This window comes from Mercenaria mercenaria, chromosome 2 (genome assembly GCF_021730395.1).
Source record: "Mercenaria mercenaria strain notata chromosome 2, MADL_Memer_1, whole genome shotgun sequence".
In the NCBI taxonomy this organism is placed as follows: domain Eukaryota; kingdom Metazoa; phylum Mollusca; class Bivalvia; order Venerida; family Veneridae; genus Mercenaria; species Mercenaria mercenaria.
Window position 1 is genome coordinate 28,385,445 of NC_069362.1, and position 6,954 is coordinate 28,392,398.

Genomic DNA, 6,954 nt, shown 5'->3' on the forward strand with positions numbered 1-6,954 from the left:
GGGAGATAATTAGGTAGAAATTATAACAATAAAATTAATTGTGTTATCTCGCTTTACATTATCTCTACTTCTTCATTTTGTTTCAAGTATGATATAAAGTTGGTTCTTTCAAATTTGTATAGTGCGTATTTTCTGACCTGGCGAAGATATTTTTAGTACAGGCTTTACCATTAAAATCAATAGGTAACTTGGTGCTTATCGGATTTATCCGACGTAATAAAACGAATTCTAATGATATAACCGATTACCCTAAACTCAATGATAGAATGGCCCATTTATGACCTTTCTATAAATATCTCCGCCAGGTCAGAAAATATGCACTATAGATATGCGTATTCCTGTGTAAACACGCATAAACTCTGTCGTCTGCTGTTCAATCCGGGGAAAAATCGTCTGCATTGAAAAAAAAAATGGAAATCGGAATGAAAATTAGTTCTAGTTTGCTTCTGCTTTACATGTGTGCGCTAGCACAAAGGTTTATCAATCAACATGATTGCGCATTTAATGGAAATGACAAATTGTTGTGCGTGTACATGGGAAATGAAGTGTATCAGTCTGACAGGAAACAGCCTGCGGGAAAATAGGAGAGATTATACAACACGATCTCTCGTTCTCGCTCTTAACTCAAGGTTACACTGATTAATACTCGTACAATTTCGTGTGTTTCCGGTTCTGTCCGTGAACATTTATTTATAGATTGTATTTTATCGTCTGCAGTATAAGAAGATTAACAAGCGGACCATCATGGTCCTGAATCGCTCACCTGTCCCCACATGACCCAGTTTTAAACTGAGTAAGACGTCGTTTTTCTATTATTTGACATAGTGACCTAGTTTTTGAGCTCATGTGACCCAGTTTTGAACTTGACCTAGATATCATCGAGATAAAAATTCTGACCAATTTTCATGAAGATCCATTGAAAAATATGGCCTCTAGATAGGTCACAAGGTTTTTCTATTATGTGACCTAATGACCTAGTTTCGAACTTGACCTAGATATCATCAAGGTGAACATTCTGACCAATTTTCATGAAGATCTCGTGAATATTATGGCCTCTAAAGAGGTCACAAGGTTTTTCTATTATTTGACCTAATGACCTAGTTTTTGAAGGCATGTGACCCAGTCTTGAAAATGATCTAGATTTCATCAAGGTGAACATTCTCACCAATTTTCATGAAGATCTCATGAAAAGTATGGCCTCTAGAGAGGTCACAAGGTTTTTCTATTTTTAGACCTACTGACCTAGTTTTGGACCGCACATGACCCAGTTTTGAACTTGATTTAGATATCATCAAGGTGAACATTCTGACCAATTTTCATGAAGATCCATTGAAAAATATGGCTTCTAGGGAGGACACAAGGTTTTTCTATTTTTAGACCTACTGACCTAATTTTGGACCGCACCTGACCCAGTTTCGAACTTGACCTAGATATCATCAAGATGAATATTCTGACCAATTTTCATAAAGATCCCATGAAAAATGTGACCTCTAGAGTGGTCACAAGCAGAAGTTTATGGACGGACACACAGACCCACGGATGGACGGATGCCATGCGCACATGACCTTCTTTCGAACTTGACCTAGATATATCAAAGTGAACATTCAGACCAATTTTCATGAAGATCCATTGAAAAATATGGCCTCTAGAGAGGTTACAAGTTTTTTCTATTTTAAGACCTACTGACCTAGTTTTTGACCAAACGTGACCCAATTTTGAACTTGATCTAGATATCATCAAGGTGAACATTCTGACCATTTTTCATGAAAATCCATTGAAAAATATGGCCTCTAGGGAGGTCACAAGGATTTTCTATTTTTAGAAATACTGACCTAGTCTTGGACCGCACATGACCCAGTTTCGAACTTGACCTAGATATCATCAAGACGAACACTCTGACCAATTTTCATGAAGATCCATTGAAAAATATGGCCTCTAGGGAGGTCACAAGGTTTTTCTATTTTTAGACCTACTGACCTAGTTTTGAACCGCATGTGACCCAGTTTCGAACTTGACCTAGATATCATCAAGATGAACATTCTGACCAACTTTCATAAAGATCCCATGAAAAGTGTGACCTCTAGAGTGGTCACAAGCAAAAGTTTACAGACGCACGGAAAAAGGCACAAAAAGAGCAGCTGTTAAATCACCTAACGTAAAGAAATTGTGCTTTAAATGAGATCTGATAGCAACAGTGGTTCTGAGGAAGAGAAGGAAATATTCTTCAACATGAAAACTGCAGAGGAAAGAGTACTTAACTCATCAGATGTCAGACAATATTTAAGGAAGGAGAATAATGCAACATACTCCAGAAATTATTCATTGACAGTCTAGAGACTGAGTGTCTTGATTTATTATTGTACTCTACCAATCAGACAGGTCTGATCCATTTGCTCTCCTTCTGAATCATGCATTGTGTATACAGCAAATAGTATAAATAAGTTTCAAAGATCTGTATGTATTCCAGTGTGCACAAAGTTTTTGTTTTTGTCACCTATCATTTTATTTCAAATATTATATTTATCAGCTATTTTATAGGAACTCGCGCCCAGATATTCCACTCATTCATGTGTGGCATGTCCAAGAACTTTGGTAAAATACTGTCAAGTGTGATTATATCAAGTTGCTTGAATTCCATTTCATATGCAAGGCTGGCTCTATACAAAGAGCACTGTGAACAAGTTTATTCTGTTCACACTCTACGAGGTCAGAAATCTGACCCAATCTCTTGGTAAGGCTGATCTCAAAAAGCTACATTTATTACAGATGCACAAGCTGATGGTCTGCCATAAGACACAACACCCACAACTAGTAAATGAGAAATAGTGAAAAGAAATTCAAAACACTGATAGGTTACAGTAAAGTCCATAAATGATTGAATATGCACAACAAGAGTCAACTTTAGCATACACAAAATATACTTCAGATGGTGAAAACAGTTTATAAATCTTCACTATAAAATGCACTCAACATTACAATGTACTAGGAAAAAACCCTTTGAGAAGAAGAAGCATAACACTGTTATAGTGTATACTATATCAGCAGTCCCACACACACAACTTGCAAACAGGTGCTGTAAAATAGTGTGAATGTCACTGGGAAATGGCCATGCAAGAATGGATAATGAACTAATTATCTTAATGGATCAGATGATGAACAATGGATGAAAATGATCAGAGGATGAACTTATGGTCGTAAAAGATCAGATCAAGAACTCATAGACAAAAAAAGGACCAGATGATGAACTAATAGTAAACAAGAGGACCATGATGGTCCTGAATCGCTCACCTATCCCCACATGACCAAGTGTTGAACTGAGTATGACGTCGTTATTTCTATTATTTGAAATAGTGACCTAGCTTTTGAGCACATGTGACCTAGATATCATCAAGATAAAAAATTCTGACCAATTTTCATGAAGATCCATTGAAACATATGGCCTCTAGAGAGGTCACAAGCTTTTTCTATTATTTGACCTAATGACCTAGTTTTTGCAGGCACGTGACCCACTTTTAAACTTGACCTAGATATCATCAAGGTGAACATTCTCACCAATTTTCATGAAGATCTCGTGAAAAATATGGCCTCTAGAGAGGTCACAAGGTTTTTGTATTTTTCGACCTACTGACCTAGTTTTTGACCGCACATGACCCAGTTACAAATCTGACCTAGATATCATCAAGCTGAACATTCTCACCAGTTTTCATGAAGATCCATTGAGAAATATGGCCTCTAGAGAGGTCACAAGGTTTTTCTATTTTTAGACCTACTGACCTAGTTTTTGACCCCACGTGACCCAGTTTCGAACCTGACCTAGATATCATCAAGGTGAACATTCTGATCAATTTTCCTGAAGATCCATTGAAAAATATGGTCTCTAGAGAGGTCACAAGGTTTTTCTATTTTTAGACCTACTGACCTAGTTTTTGATCCAACATGACCCAGTTTCGAACTTGACCTAGATATCATCAAGGTGAACATTCTGACCAAAATTCATGAAGATCTCATATGGCCTCTAGAGAGGTCACAAGGTTTTTCTATTTTTAGATCTACTGACCTAGTTTTTAACCCCACGTGACCCAGTTTCGAACTTGATCTAGATATCATCAAGGTAAACATTCTGACTAATTTTCCTGAAGATCCATTGAAAAATATGGCCTCTAGAGAGGTCACAAGGTTTTTCTATTTTAAGACCTACTGACCTAGTTTTTGACCGCACGTGACCCAGTTTCGAACTTGACCTAGATATCATCAAGGTGAACATTCTGACCAATTTTCATGAAGATCCATTGAAAAATATGGCCTCTAGAGAGGTCACAAGGTTTTTCTATTTTTAGACCTACTGACCTAGTTTTTGACCCAACATGACCCAGTTTCGAACTTGACCTAGATATCATCAAGGTGAACATTCTGACCAAAATTCATGAAGATCTCATGAAAAATATGGCCTCTAGAGAGGTCACAAGGTTTTTCTATTTTTAGATCTACTGACCTAGTTTTTACCCCCATGTGACCCAGTTTCGAACTTGACCTAGATATCATCAAGGTGAACATTCTGACCAATTTTCATGAAGATCCATTGAGAAATATGGCCTCTAGAGAGGTCAAAAGGTTTTTCTATTTATAGACCTAATGACCTAGTTTTTGACCCCACGTGACCCAGTTTCGAACTTGACCTAGATATCATCAAGGTGAACATTCTGACCAATATTCATGAAGATCTCATGAAAAATATGGCCTCTAGAGAGGTCACAAGGTTTTTCTATTTTTAGATCTACTGACCTACTTTTTAACCCCACGTGACCCAGTTTCGAACTTGACCTAGATATCATCAAGATGAACATTCTGACCAATTTTCATGAAGATGCATTGAGAAATATGGCCTCTAGAGAGGTCACAAGGTTTTTCTATTTTTAGACCTAATGACCTAGTTTTTGACCCTACGTGACCCAGTTTCAAACTTGACCTAGATATCATCAAGATAAACATTCTGACCAATATTCATGAAGATCTCATGAAAAATATGGCCTCTAGAGAGGTCACAAGGTTTTTCTATTTTTAGACCTACTGACCTAGTTTTTGACCCCACGTGACCCAGTTTCGAACTTGACCTAGATATCATCAAGGTAAACATTCTGACTAATTTTCATGAAGATCTTGTGAAATATGTGGCCTCTAGAGAGGTCACAAGGTTTTTCTATTTTTAGACCTACTGACCTAGTTTTTGATGGCACGTGACCCAGTTTCGAACTTGACCTAGATATCATCAAGATGAACATTCTGACCAACTTTCATAAAGATCCCATGAAAAATGTGACGTCTAGAGTGGTCACAAGCAAAAGTTTACGGACGCACGGACGGACGACGGACACCGCGCGATCACAAAAGCTCACCTTGTCACTTTGTGACAGGTGAGCTAAAAAATCTATTCCAGGGATCAGTCTTAAGAGGGCAATAAAAGGTCATTTATCAAAGAAATGAGACTGAGTTTGATTATATCTCTAATAAAGATAAGAAATGATCAACAACCCTTTGATCGTCAAAATAGGAAATCAGGCTATTCAAAAATAGTGTCCTTTACAATGAGTATCGATACATCAGCTATATCAAAGATTCTTTTCCTCACATTTTTGCCTTTTTTTTGGCTATTAACTGTGAATATCTTAATTTTCAATTTCAACATAAAACTTTGTATACCAAAGTACAAACTATTACACAATTGATATATATATTAGAAGCAAAACATTCTTGGATCTCTCAGACATATTTTTAAATATTAAACATCTAGTATAAACAAAGATGTCAGTAATTAACCAGACTTCACATGCAGGGCAAGTTAACATCATGGACAAATGGTGAAAGTTTTCAGTCTGCCTTGCCCACTTTATTTTTTCCTGGTTTCCAAGGAGTGTGAGGCTTTTTATCACTTAACCCTCTGTCTAGGTGTGAAACCTGATTATATTACTGACACATATGAAAGAAAACCAATAACTTTTTACAAAACAGGAGATGTCACTATTAGTGACAAATGCCCCCCAAGGCATGCCCAAGAATGCTACAGTTGTCTGTGCAAAATATGCTGGAATAGTTTATATATGAATCATTTTGTGACCTTGACCTGAGAGTCCCGAGTCATAAGCATGACACACCTTCTCAATATGGTTAACAATTGTGTCAAATTATTCTGAGTTACTGATCAGACAAAAAAACAGACCATGTTTACCTTTGACTTCTAAGTGTGACCTTGACCTTGGAGCTAGGGGTCTGGGTCTTGCGCATGACACATCAACTCATTAAAGGGAACACCTATGCCAAGTGATTTTAAAATCCCTTCATCAATGGCAGAGTTATGCACCGGACAAGAAACAGACCATGTTAACCTTTGACCTCTAAGTGTGACCTTAACCTTTAATAGAGTTAGGGCTCTGGATCTTGTGCATAACAAGTTGTCTCATTATGGGAACATTTATGCCAAGTAATTTCAATATCCTTTGATGAATGGCAGAGTTATGAACCGGACATGAAACAGACCCTGTTAACCTTTTTTTCATTAAATAAAGACTTTATTATTATTATTATTATTATAACCTTTGACTTCTAAGTGTGACCTTGACCTTGGAGCTAGGGGTCTGGGTTTTGCGCATGACACATCGTCTCATTATGTTCAACATTTATGCCAAGTTATTTCAAAATCACTTCATGGATGGCAGAGTTATGGACCAGACACAAAACAGACCCTTTAAACCTTTGACCTCTAAGTGTGACCTTGACCTTGCAGCCAGGGATCTGTGTCTTGTGCAAGGCACATCGTCTCATTATGGTGAACATTAATGCCAAATTATTTCAAAATCCCTTTATGGATGGCAGTTACAACCCAGACAAGAATTTACTGACACACCTAAGGACAGACAGTGCAATTTTAATATGCCCACCTTCTGTGGCATAAAAATACGA